This window comes from Schistocerca nitens, chromosome 6, assembly GCF_023898315.1.
Source record: "Schistocerca nitens isolate TAMUIC-IGC-003100 chromosome 6, iqSchNite1.1, whole genome shotgun sequence".
NCBI lineage: Eukaryota > Metazoa > Arthropoda > Insecta > Orthoptera > Acrididae > Schistocerca > Schistocerca nitens.
In genome coordinates, this window is record NC_064619.1 from 599,741,163 (window position 1) to 599,754,945 (window position 13,783).

The 13,783-nt window shown below is 46.7% G+C and overlaps 1 non-coding gene across 1 annotated transcript; it reads right to left on the minus strand.

Annotated features, from left to right (window-relative positions):
* Positions 1 to 12,494: 12,494 nt before the first annotated feature.
* Positions 12,495 to 12,568, minus strand: Trnas-cga (transfer RNA serine (anticodon CGA)). Its single transcript has one exon. It is a non-coding gene; the product is annotated as a tRNA-Ser (tRNA).
* Between the last annotated feature and the right edge of the window lie 1,215 nt (positions 12,569 to 13,783).

Consider the following 13,783-nt stretch of genomic DNA (forward strand, 5'->3'; position numbering starts at 1 on the left):
GAAAAAAAGATCGTAGAGTATTTGCCCGCGAAAGGCTAAGGTCTCGAGTTCGAGTCTCGGTCTGGCACACAGTTTTAATCTGCCAGGAAGTTTCATATCAGCACACACTCCGCTGCAGAGTGAAAATCTCATTCTGGAAACATCCCCCAGGCTGTGGCTAAGTCATGTCTCCGCAATATCCTTTCTTCCAGGAGTGCTAGTTCTGCAAGGTTCGCAGGAGAGCTTCTGTGAAATTAGGAAAGAAGGAGACGAGGTACTGGCGGAAGTAAAGCTGTGAGGACGGGGCGTAAGTCGTGCTTGGGTAGCTCAGATGGCGGAGCACTTTCCCGCGAAAGGAAAGGTCCCGAGCTCAAGTCTCGGTCCGGCACACAGTTATAATCTGCCAGGAAGTTTCACACGAGAGGAGTTCACAAAACTTCACTGGATTATTCTTCCTCAGCCACCCTGCAGCGCGGATTTCGCTCCTTCCGACGTCCTTCTGTCTGCTCCAACAAAGTATGCACTTTGCAGGAAGCAGTATGTGGGTGATGTGAAGGATAATGATGCAGCAAGACGCTGGTTGCAACGTCGACCAGTAGTATTCGAACCTTCCCAGTACGATGGCGTAAGGCGTCGCATTAAATGGAGATTATGTTGAAAAATAGGGTTTGTACCCAAAAGAGGGGGGAATAAAATGGCTTATTGAAATCCTAAATAAAACCAACCCGCTTTCAGAAAAAAACGTATTGCCTTATTTATTGAACGGTCATCGTGTAAGGTCATCTTCCCGTTCCATTTAGTTATGAAGTGTTGGACAAGTTATTGATAAATGCCTCTCTATTATCTGTCAGTAGCTTAATTTTACCTGCCTCAGCAGCTGAGTTCGATAACGCATGCCAGCGTGGACGTGAACCGTATGTGCAGTTGACGGACTTTGAGCGAGGGCGTATAGTGGGCATGCGGGAGGCCGGGTGGACGTACCGTCGAATTGCTCAACACGAGGGGCGTGAGGTCTCCACAGTACATCGATGTTGTCGCCAGTGGTCGGCGGAAGGTGCACGTGCCCGTCGACCTGGGACGGGACCGCAGCGACGCACGGATGCACGCCAAGACCGTAGGATCCTACGCAGTGCCGTAGGGGACCGCACCGCCACTTCCCAGCAAATTAGGGACACTGTTGCTCCTGGGGTATCGGCGAGGACCATTCGCAACCGTCTCCATGAAGCTGCGCTACGGTCCCGCACACCGTTAGGCCGTCTTCCGCTCACGCCCCAACATCGTGCAGCCCGCCTCCAGTGGTGTCGCGACAGGCGTGAATGGAGGGACGAATGGAGACGTGTCGTCTTCAGCGATGACAGTCGCTTCTGCCTTGGTGCCAATGATGGTCGTATGCGTGTTTGGCGACGTCCAGGTGAGCGCCACAATCAGGACTGCATACGACCGAGGCACACAGGGCCAACACCCGGCATCATGGTGTGGGGAGCGATCTCCCACACTGGCCGTACACCACTGGTGATCGTCGAGGGGACACTGAATAGTGCACGGTACATCCAAACCGTCATCGAACCCATCGTTCTACCATTCCTAGACCGGCAAGGGAACTTGCTGTTCCAACAGGACAATGCACGTCCGCATGTATCCCGTGCCACCCAACGTGCTCTAGAAGGTGTAAGTCAACTACCCTGGCCAGCAAGATCTCCGGATCTGTCCCCCATTGAGCATGTTTGGGACTGGATGAAGCGTCGTCTCACGCGGTCTGCACGTCCAGCACGAACGCTGGTCCAACTGAGGCGCCAGGTGGAAATGGCATGGCAAGCCGTTCCACAGGACTACATCCAGCATCTCTACGATCGTCTCCATGAGAGAATAGCAGCCTGCATTGCTGCGAAAGGTGGATATACACTGTACTAGTGCCGACATTGTGCATGCTCTGTTGTCTGTGTCTATGTGCCTGTGGTTCTGTCAGTGTGATCATGTGATGTATCTGACCCCAGGAATGTGTCAATAAAGTTTCCCCTTCCTGGGACAATGAATTCACGGTGTTCTTATTTCAATTTCCAGGAGTGTAGATTAGACACGACGACTTTTGCGTCAAACAGTGACAGCGATGGATTTCAGAGCATATAAAAGTGTCGAGAAACAGTCAGAAACAGAAGCAAGCGTCTTCATGCAAGCATACCTCAATGTTACTGGATTCCAGGGACGACTGCACCTTAAGTACACTGTTTCATCCGTGTGCAAATCAGGCGAAAATATGGCGAGGGAAACAACCAAATGCCTTCTTCTCCTAATTACACATTAATCACTGCATAGTCCTCTTGAAATATGTGAAGTTGTACGAAGGTGAACCATCATCTTGGGGGCTAAAACACCTCTCACTGGGAATTTTCTATTCAGATTCTCCACTACACAAACCTACTCTTATACAGAAATACAAGGTACAGTACAGTAGCTTGCAAGGCAAGCAGCTGAGTGAGTCCAGTCAGCTGGAGTGTGGGTTTTGAACATTTTCAGCCGGCTTTTAACACAAATTCTGGTCTGACTCCAGTTCTATCTGATAATAAGTTATAGACAAACAGTTTGCTGTGTTCTGCGGCATATGCCCTCCAATACAGTATGTTCTGCCAGGTTTCCTACTTGGTAAACGTTAACAACATGACATGTTTACGGTCAGGCTTGAGGAAGGTACTACTGAGACAGGCGGCGCCATTGGTGCCAAAGTCACCGCCTACCCTCTTATGTTGCTCACGTCTGAGGAAAGAGAGCAAGAAAACTAACCTTCTGCTCGTCCAGTACTTAGGTGGCCACAAGCCTCAAAGACGGCCAGTTATAGTTGTGAAGCCAGTTGAATTGTCACTCCAGTGAAGTGAAGTGACAAGCAGTTACCTCTGGGTACCCATGTGTTGCCTACCAGAGGTATCGAGTAACCTTTGCACGACCTTCCGTGTTTCTACTCTGCTTCACGAGAATTTACAGAGTGCACTGTGCCCAGCAAGTTGGGTACCATGGATTGAGCTTTGAACAGGAATGTATAACTTATTCCGTCTGAATTTTGTTATGATGATGGCAACGTGGCCGATATTGTGTCCTATGCACACTCATACCAGGCTGTTCACCCGAGATTTATTTCGTCAGCTTTCTTGTTCCTTACTATTCTAGCATATCCCTCGATCCGTAGAAATGATAGCTCTATAACGTTTCTTTGAGCCCGTAACTTGAAAATGGTCCTCCGTTTGTTGAATGCGGTGGTGGACCGCTGGACGTGCGGGTGTCGACAGCTCGCCTACAGGAAGTGCAGCCTGCCGGCCAGCAGAGCTGCAGGGTTTTCCCGCGCCCCGCGCCGCGGCTGCAGGCCAAGTGTCTGCCATTATCTTCATGGCTCGCATCAAAGGCAGCGCCGGCGTCAGACGTCACATCAAACGATCGCGCAATTTGTCAGTATTATGTTCCGGCAAAGCGCGTCCTAATGAACCATTCCCGCGTGAACTAGAATTTGCGCCAATTTTGATAATTGCTGGCCATAATTAATTGTAGCGCGCTCGCAGCGGCGTAGATTTATTAACCTGCGCGGCGATGCGTACGGGGGGCCGGCGGCCTCGTCGGTGGGCGGTGAGGGGCCGTCCACCCGCGCGAAAGGTCAGCACCTGCGGGGGGGCGGATGGCGCGCCACGCTTCGCCACTGTGCGTTCCGCGGTCCGAGCCCCGCCACACGCGCTGTCCGCTGTCCGCGCCCGTATTTCAGCCGCCGCCAGCAAAACACGGCCGGCGCCACCGCGACTGTCTCTCGCTTGCGACCGGCGCCCATTTGCGGTGCGGACTCGTGAGACCTGCGGCTAACCCAACAACTCGCTACAGACACCGACACGCGGGCACCCCGCGCAAACATCGCTCTCCGCACAGCCTCACGCCGTGCACAAAGTGAGTGGTCGCTTCGCAAAATAACAGACCCGAAACTGTAAAAACAGTGAACACCTCGCACAGGTGACTAGAACTATTCGGAATACGAGGGGCGTCCAAGAAGCAATGCTACACTTATTTCCTGAAATCAGGTTCGTTTCATTCAGGAGGAGGAGGAGATCAGTGTTTAACGTCCCGTCGACTGCGAGGTCATTAAAGACGGAGCGCAAGCTTGGGTGAGGGAAGGATGGGGAAGGAAATCGGCCGTGCCCTTTCAAAGGGACCGGCCGGAGTGGCCGTGCGGTTCTGGGCGCTACAGTCTGGACCCGAGCGACCGCTACGGTCGCAGGTTCGAATCCTGCCTCGGGCGTGGATGTGTGTGATGTCCTTAGGTTAGTTAGGTTTAATTAGTTCTAAGTTCTAGGCGACTGATGTCCTGAGAAGAAAAAAAATGGTTCAAATGGCTCTGAGCACTATGGGACTCAACTGCTGTAGTTATCAGTCCCCTAGAACTTAGAACTACTTAAACCTAACTAACCTAAGGACATCACACACATCCATGCCCGAGGCAGGATTCGAACCTGCGACCGTAGCAGTCGCACGGTTCCGGACTGCGCGCCTAGAACCGCAAGACCACCGCGGCCGGCCCCCTGAGAAGTTAAGTCGGATAGTGCTCAGAGCCATTTGAACCCTTTCAAAGGAACCATCCCGGCATTTGCCTCAAGCGATTTAGGGAAATCACGGAAAACCTAAATCAGGATGGCCGGAGACGGGATTGATCCGTCATCCTCCCGAATGCGAGTCCAGTGTGCCAACCACTGCGCCACCTCGCTCGGTCTTCAGGATTTCAGTATACCACATTGTTCCCCTCCCTTGTCCACCCTTTTCGCCACAAAACATTTCTCAATTCGATCTCCGTTCAGTGCGGTGGGCTTACCCCATAGTATCGCGATGGGCTGTTTGCTCAACTGCCAAGATGAGAAACGTAGAAGTACACTACTGGCCATTAAAATTACTACACCAAGAAGAAATGCAGATGATAAACGGGTATTCATTGGACAAATATATTATATTAGAAGTGACATGTGATTACATTTACACGCAATTTGGGTGCATAGATCCTGAGAAATCAGTACCCAGAACAACCACCTATGCCCGTAATAACGGCCTTCATACGCCTGGGCATTGAGTCAAACAGAGCTTGGATTATGTGTACAGGTACAACTGCCCATGCAGCTTCAACACGATACCACAGTTCATCAAGAGTAGTGACTGGCGTATTGTGACGAGCCAGTTGCTCGGCCACCATTGACCAGACGTTTTCAATTGGTGAGAGAGCTGTAGAATGTGCTGGCCAGTGCAGCAGTCAAACATTTTCTGTATCCAGACAGGCCCGTACAGAACCTGCAACATGCGGTCGTCCATTATCCTGCTGAAATGTAGGGTTTCGCAGGGATAGAATGAAGGGTAGAGCCACGGGTCGTAAGACATCTGAAATCTAACGTCCACTGTTCAAAGTTCCGTCAATGCGAACAAGAGGTGACCGAGACGTGTAACCAATGGCACCCCATGCCATCACGGCGGGTGATACGCCAGTATGGCGATGACGAATTCACGCTTTCAATGCGCGTTCACAGCGATGTCGCCAAACACGGATGCGACCATCGTGATGCTGTAAACAGAACCTGGATTCATCCGAAAAAATGACGTTTTGCTATTCGTGCACCCAGGTTCGTCGTTGAGTAAACCATCGCAGGCGCTCCTGTCCGTGATGTAGCGTCAAGGGTAACCGCAGCCGTGGTCTCCGAGCTGTTAGTCCATGCTGCTGCAAACGTCGTCGAACTGTTCGTGCAGATGGTTGTTGTCTTGCAAACGTCCCCATCTGTTGACTAAGGGATCGAGGCGTAGCTGCACGACCTGTTACAGCCATGCGGATAAGATGCCTGTCATCTCGACTGCTAGTGATACGAGGCCGCAGGGATCTAGGACGGCGTTCTGTATTAACCTCCTGAACCCACCGATTCCATATTGTGTTAACAGTCATTTGATCTGGACCAACGCGAGCAGCAATGTCACGATACGATAAACCGCAATCGCGATAGGCTACAATCCGACCTTTATCAAAGTCGGAAACGTGATGGTACGCATTTCTCCTCCTTAGAGGCATCACAACAACGTTTCACCAGGCAACGCCGGTCAACTGCTCTTTGTGTATGAAATCGATTGCAAACTTTCCTCATGTCGTCACGTTGTAGGTTTCGCCACCGGCGCGAACCCTGTGTGAATGCTCTGAAAAGCTAATCATTTGCGTATTACAGCATCTTCTTCCTGTCGGTTAAATTTCGCGTCTGTAGCACGTCGTCTTCGTGGTGTAGCAATTTTAATGGCCAGTAGTGTAGATATCCTCGGTGTAACAAAGCAGGTAAATCACTTAATAAAGGCAAGGCCTCCGGTCCAGATTATATACCAGTCAGGTTCCTATCAGAGTATGCTTATAAAATAGCTCCATATTTAGCAATTATATACAACCACTCGCTCACAGATTGATCCGTACCTAAAGACTGGAAAATGGATCAGGTCACACCAGTACCCAAAAAGGGAAGTAGGAGTAATCCACTGAATTACAGGCCTATATCACTAACCTTAATTTGCAGTAGGGTTTTAGAACATCTACTGTATTCGAACATTATGGAGTACCTCGAAGAAAACGATTTATTGACATAGTCAGCACAGATTCAGAAAATATCGTTCTTTTGAAACACAACTAGCTCTTTATACTCATGAAGTAATAAGTGCTACCGACAGGGGATGTCAAATTGATTCTATATTTTTAGATTTCCAGAAGGCATTCGACACCGTTCCTCACAAGTGTCTTCTAACCAAACTGCGTGCCTGCGGAGTATCGCCTCAGTTGTGCGACTGGATTCGTGATTTTCTGTTAGAATGGTCACAGTTCGTAGTAATGGACGGAAAGTCATTGAGTACAACAGAAGTGATATCCGGATTTCACCAAGGAAGTGTCTATTGTTCCTGATCTATATTAACGACATCGGGGACAATCTGAGTAGCCCTCTTGGATTATTTTCAGATGATGCTGTCATTTACCGTGTTGTAAAGTCATCAGATGATCAAAACGAATTGCAAAATGATTTAGATAAGATATCTGCATGGGGCGAAAAGTGGCAATTAACCCTGCATAAAGAAAAGTGCGAAGTCATTTACATGAGTACTAAAAGAAATCAGCTAATTTTCGATTACGCGATAAGTCACACAAATCTGAGGGCTGTAAATTCAGCTAAATACTTAGGGATTACAATTACATATAACCTAAATTGGAACGATCACATAGATAATATTGTGGGTAGAGCAAACCAAAGACTGCGATTCATTGGCAGAACACTTAGAAGGTGCAACAGGTCTACCAAAGAGACTGCTTACACTATGCTTGTCCGCCCTATTATGGAGTATTGCTATGCGGTGTGGGATCCGCATCATGTGGGACTGACGGATGACATCGAAAAAGTTTAAAGAAGGGCATCTCGTTTTGTATTATCGCGAAATAGGGGAGATAGTGTCACAGACATGATACGTGAGTTGGAGTGGCAATCATTAAAACAAAGGCTATTTTCGTTGCGACGAGATCTTCTCATAAAATTTCAATCACCAGTTTTCTCCTCCGATTGTGAAAACATGCTATCGGCACCCACCTACTTAGGGAGAAATGATCATCACGTTAAAATAAGAGAAATCAGGGCTCGCACAGAAAAATTTAAGTGCTCTTTTTTCCCCGCGCGCCTTTCGAGAGTGGAACGGTAGAGAGACAGCATGAAGGAGGTTCATTGAACCCACTGCCAGGCACTTTATTGTGAATAGCAGAGTAATCACGTAGATGTAGATGTAGGTGTAGATGCTCTAATGGTACGACGAAGCTACTGTCTAGCTGCATCAGTAATCTCCCTGTAATCCGCATATTGCTTCCGACGAAGTGCAGCCGTTACTGGACCAAACACAGGGAAGTCCAAAGGTGCATGACCCGCGCTGTAGGATCGGCGAGGAAGACAAGTCCAACGGTTGTTGCGACCTCCTCTCGTGTACTCTAATATGTGTGAGAACTTACGTTGTCATGCAGCCGGGAAGTTCGTTTGCATTTTCGTGGCGACGAACATGCTGAAGTCGTTTCTTCAACTTCAGTACACTTCAGAGCTGATCGTGGCACCACGAAGGAGGACATCAACCAGTAAACCCCTTCAGAAACGCAGAAGACCGTCACCATGGCTGTACCAGATGAAGGTGCTGTTTTGAACATTTTCTCCGGAGAAGAGGTGATGTGGCGCCATTCCAATAATGGCCGTTTCGTTTCCGGTTCGAAGTGATGAATTCCTGAAACTTCCTGGCAGATTAAAACTGTGTGCCGGACCGAGACTCGAACTCGGGACCTTTGACTCATTCTGGAAACATCCCCCAAGCCATGTCTCAGCAGTATCCTTTCTTTCAGGAGTGCTAGTTCTGCAAGTTTCGTAAAAGAGCTTCTGTAAAGTTTGGAAGGTAGGAGACGAGGTACTGGCAGAAGTGAAGCTGTGAGGGCGGGGCGTGGGTCGTGCTTGGGTAGCTCAGATGGTAGAGCACTTGCCCGCGAAAGGCAAAGGTCCCGAGTTCGAGTCTCGGTCCGGCACACAATTTTAATCAGCCAGGAAGTTTCATATCAGCGTACACTCCCCTGCAGAGTGAAAAATCTCATGATGAATTCCTGTTTCATCCTCTTTCACCGCCTTTGTCGAAGTAAGAGAAAAATTGTCACCATGAGCCTCGCAACACGCAAGCAATTCCGCTGAGGTGGTCCTTCGTTGCTCTTTATCGTCTTCTGTTAGGTGGGTAGCAACTCAGCGGGCACACACCTTTGGTACCGCTACTGGAGGACGAGTGTGTAACACTACTAACATAGACGTCCAGTTTTAGAGTGAGGTGTTTGATCGTAATCCGTCCATCACCTCAAACGAGAGTGTCTACACGTTCCCACACTGCAGGAGTCACAGCTGTGTAAGGCCGGCCGGCACATGGTAGATGCGACAGGTTCGCGCGATCTTGTTGCGATAATGACGGACGCCTCCCCCTGCGACTCGGCATGCTTTAGTTCACTAGCAGGACTCCACAGACAATTCGCGAGCGCCTATGAATATATGCGATTCACTGTTTTTCCGCCAAAAGAAACTTAACGACAACTCTGCTTGGATCGCTTCTCTATTGCAGACGGCATTTTGAAAACTACGTATAGCGTCGCCACAAATCGGAATTTCATGAAACTGGGGCTGAAGTGGGAATATTCCACCATGTCCCACAACAAATGCCGCATTTTTTTTTCAACCGAAATTGGTAGAGAAAAAAATGTGTAGCATTACTTATTGAACGCCTCTCGTAGTACCCTTCTTTGGACAGGAAAGTAAGTGAAAAGGGTCGTATAGTAAAGGGTAAAGGAATACATATTGCCAATTGCAAAAAAAAGCGTTTCTGAAAAAGAGAAATAGAATGATGAGACAAATTCATTGCGACTAGCCTCCACAGCGAGACTGAATGATGCCCTGTGGCGTTGTGGGCATTTGATGCGTTAAGGGAAGAGTGTAAGCGGAGCAGAAAAGAATGAAGAATCATTCTACTGACGAGTTGCAACTGAAATCGAGAAATCACTGACCAAGAGAAGTTGACAACTGGTACAGTTTACGGCCGGCTTCACATCGGGTCAAAATACGAGAAAATTACCATGAAAAAAGCGTCCGGAGTTAAGAAGTTTCGTTTAGCAGTTTGGTTAGAGTATTGTTGGGACTACGTTAGGAGGTAGGACGTCAAACGGGCCGACTTGGAGCAGGAGAGGCACCACAGGACATTTTAATTTCCACTGTTGATCCTTTAACAAAATATTCATAAAACTTTGTCAGTATGACCGGGAAGGATTCAAGATTCACACTCACCGCAGTGGACGTTCAGAAACATAATAAAATAATTATTTTACATGTGAAATTTAATCAATTTTTCACTTACTATTGCCTGCATTTGTTGCGACAGGTACACTTCCCTTCACAAGTAAGAGAGATTCTTCGATGAATTTTGCACAGCACACAAACCATACCCACAGATGTATGAAACTCTAGAATTTATTTAATTTCTGAAAAAATGAATGAGCTGTTACATTTTAAACTTCATGTTTAGAAAAAACTCAAATTTTATAGTTAATTATTTCAATTTTCACCACAGTTTTTAATAGATTTGGAAAATTCTAGAGTTTCATAGTAAGTATGGTTTGTACGCTGTCCTACATTCATCGAAAAATCTCTCTTATTTATGAAGAAAAGTGTAGCTATAGCAACAAATGCAGCCAATAGTAAGCGAAAAAATGATGAAATCTCACATGTAAAAAAAGTTATTTTCTTATGTTTTTGAACTTCCACTGCTATAAATGTGAATACTGAAACCTTCCTGGTCATGCTGACAATGTTTTATGAATTTATTTGTAAAAGTATCGACAGTGGAAATTAAAACGTCTTGTGGTGCCTCTCCTCCTTCAAGTCGGCCCGTTTAACGTCCTACCCCCCTTAATCCGGATGTTAGAGGCTAGTAGCCGCTTCTTCCGATTGTTAAATGTCAGGTCCAACGCTGCAGTCGTCTGTGAGCCGCGCGGTGAGCTAGCCGGGCTGGAAAAGTACTGCGTCGTTCGGATGAAATATTTTTATTTAGCGAAATGAGATCGAATTTTTAACTGGAGGCTATTCCAGAAGGTATGTAGTTAATTACGAACACCTGTTTCATTATTTAAACATTCATTAACAACTGGTTTTTATTAATTAACTTCTTACCGGAGTGTAAGTAAGACAATTGTAAAACGCGAGTGAAAAAAGAGAAAAGTTTTACATTGCACCACATTTCGCCTTAGTTTTCATTCCGTCCTCAAGTATGTTCTAGTATCTTCGCGAATCAGACTTAAAATGCAGCTCTCGGTCTCAACTCCGTCTTTTATACATTTTATCAGTGACAACCGCAAAATGTTATTTACGCTGAGAAAATAGAATCTGGCGTCGAGAAGTTTCGAAGCGACGCCATTGCAACAGCCAAACACTATGTCAAAGAACGCTCCTGGTACAGTATGCCAACAGAATGTTGATACACGCACCAGATATAATTTATTCTATGTTTTTATCAATAGGCCACCTGTCGGAAGATGCACAGGAATCAGCAAACACGTTAATAACGGAATAGTGTCTAAGCTTTGTCCGAAAGTCTTTTAGCATGAAAAATATGAAGGTGGTGTTCCACAGACTTTTCGCAATAACTGATTCCTATATTTCTACTTTTCAGAAATCATCTCCGAGTAAAGTGAAAACTTTGTCGTCGGAAGTGGTTGCCCTCTTGATGCTTGGTGCAAAGTATTGCCAGGAACCAGACGCTGTGGACGATGTTGAGGATACAAATATCGGTAAGGAAGAAGATGAGGAAGGAAATGAAGATGAAGAACAATAGGCACAAGAGGAATAGGATTAAGAAGACCTATGAAGCTTTCAATTTTTGTTACTAATATATATTTTTTGTAATAAAGACAGTAATATAGGCAGTTTTGTAATAAAATTTACCATTTAAAATATAAATGTTTACCTAAAACATCTTTTGTTCAACTCATTAATTTTTTCCCGATTATTTTCACCATACTGGATCCGCAGTTCTCAGTTTTTCAATTCCAAGCTTTATTCCAAGTTTCAGAACATCCATTACACCCACTTTTGGCCATCTTTGAGAAACTTTGAAATTTTGGCAGGTATTCAGATTTTTGAACCATTGTGCTGTGCCTAGGGCTGAGAACCTCACAAACGGCGAAGGTGCATCTGTGGAAAGTGATTGAAGGTCGATCAATCCACAACTAGGCGACAAGGTGTTGGACGTCCAATCCTTATCGTTCATCGCACATTGTTGAACCTGAGGCTCCGCAGCAGAGACCGAAATTTGCCCGTGGTTACCCAACGATATCGTCGATTACGATTCTAGTGGGCATGGGAGCATTGACAATGGACGTTAGATCACTGAAAACGTTTTGCGTGGTCCGGTGAATCACGTTTCTTGATACACCAGGCCGATGCTTGTGAGTGGATACGTCGTCCTCCAGGTGAACGCCTGCTCGAAACATTCGGGGCACTACGACACAGGCTGATGGAGCAGTATTATGCTATGTGGGACATTTACCTGGACTTCCATGGAACCCGTTGTACTAATCACAGGTACCACGCCATTTTTTTTTAGTGTGGGATATAAGTTTAAATGTTAGGAAGTCTTGTTTGATTATATAACAATGTGAAACGCAGATAATAAAAAGTTCAGACCAGTATGAAATAAAAGCCTTTGAAGCGTATTGCTACACGACTATTACATTTACAGCGCGTGGCTGCTGCGGTCGCAGGTTCGAATCCTGCCTCGAGCATGGATGTGTGTGATGTCCTTAGGTTAGTTAGGTTTAAATAGTTCTAAGTTATAGGGGACTGAAGTCCCATAGCGCTCAGAGCCATTTGAACCATTTGATTACATTTAAACATCGGATAATGAGGCGATACTGAATCTGAAACTTCCTGGCAGATTAAAACGGTGTGCCGGACCGAGACTCGAACTCGGGACCTTTGCCTTTCGCGGGCAAGTGCTCTACCACTGAGCTATCCAAGCACGACTCACGCCCCGTCGTCACAGCTTTAATTCCGCCAGTACCTCGTCTCCTACCTTCCAAACTTCACAGAAGCTCTCCTGCGAACCATGCAGAAGGTAGGAGACGAGGTACTGGAGGAATTAAAGCTGTCAGGTCGGGGCGTGAGTCGTGCTTGGGTAGCTCAGTGGTAGAGCACTTGCCCACGAAAGGCAAAGGTCCCGAGTTCGAGTCTCGGTCCGGCACTCAGTTTTAATCTGCCAGGAAGTTTCATATCAGCGCACACTCCGCTGTAGAGTGAAAATTTCATTCTAGATACTGAATCTGTCACGACCAGACGAAACTACTTTCGTCTGGACATAACTTTGGGTTCCTTAATCGCTCTGGGAGAAGGCTCGTCAATACAGAATACACGAAATATTAATTACCTTTATTTACTTAACTTTGACACAGTGTTTTGGCACAGGATTGCTTGATAATTTACAACTGTCATTAACTATGTAAGCAGTACTTGATGCCCAGGATAACAACCTGTTCTGTTGCAGTACAGCGTGCTACATTTACGGAAGTACATATGCAGCAGAACCTTTCAATGTCACTGTTCTACACACTGGGGTCCAGAACTGGACAGAGCTCTTGCATGCTCGACACTATACTGACTTCGGTGACAGGGTGCTACTATAGTGAGAGAAAGGGCGTGACTTCTGGAGTGCCTCCCATTGCTTGTTACCGAATACACCGGACCCTAGTTAATGTCTGTGATATCGATTTGCGTTGCTGACTTTGGTGTGCCACCTCAATCTCTGGACGATATCACAGAATCGATCAGGGGAAAAAAGTAATTTATAGCATAACTTGAGAAAGAGAAAGGGGCTGTTGATAGGACATCTCCGGAGGCATGAAGGAACTATCGATTGGGTAATGAAGAAAAGTGTGGGCAGGGGGGCAAATTATGGAGAATGGCCATGTCTCTAATACAGTAGGCAGGTCCAAACAGACGTGGGTTGTAGTAGCTATGCATAGATGAAAAGGGTTGAGCAGGATAGACTAACCTTGAGAGCTGTATCGAAGCAGTCTTCGGACTGAAGACAGCAACAAAACAACAGCAGTAGGACATTTGACAGCCAACAACCTTTTCCACCAAGATATTCCAGGTAGACAGCAATCCTGGAAGGCCTTTCCCGGAACAGCTCGTAGAGTCGTCGTTGGAACCTTGTAACGTACGTACAGTTAAATGGT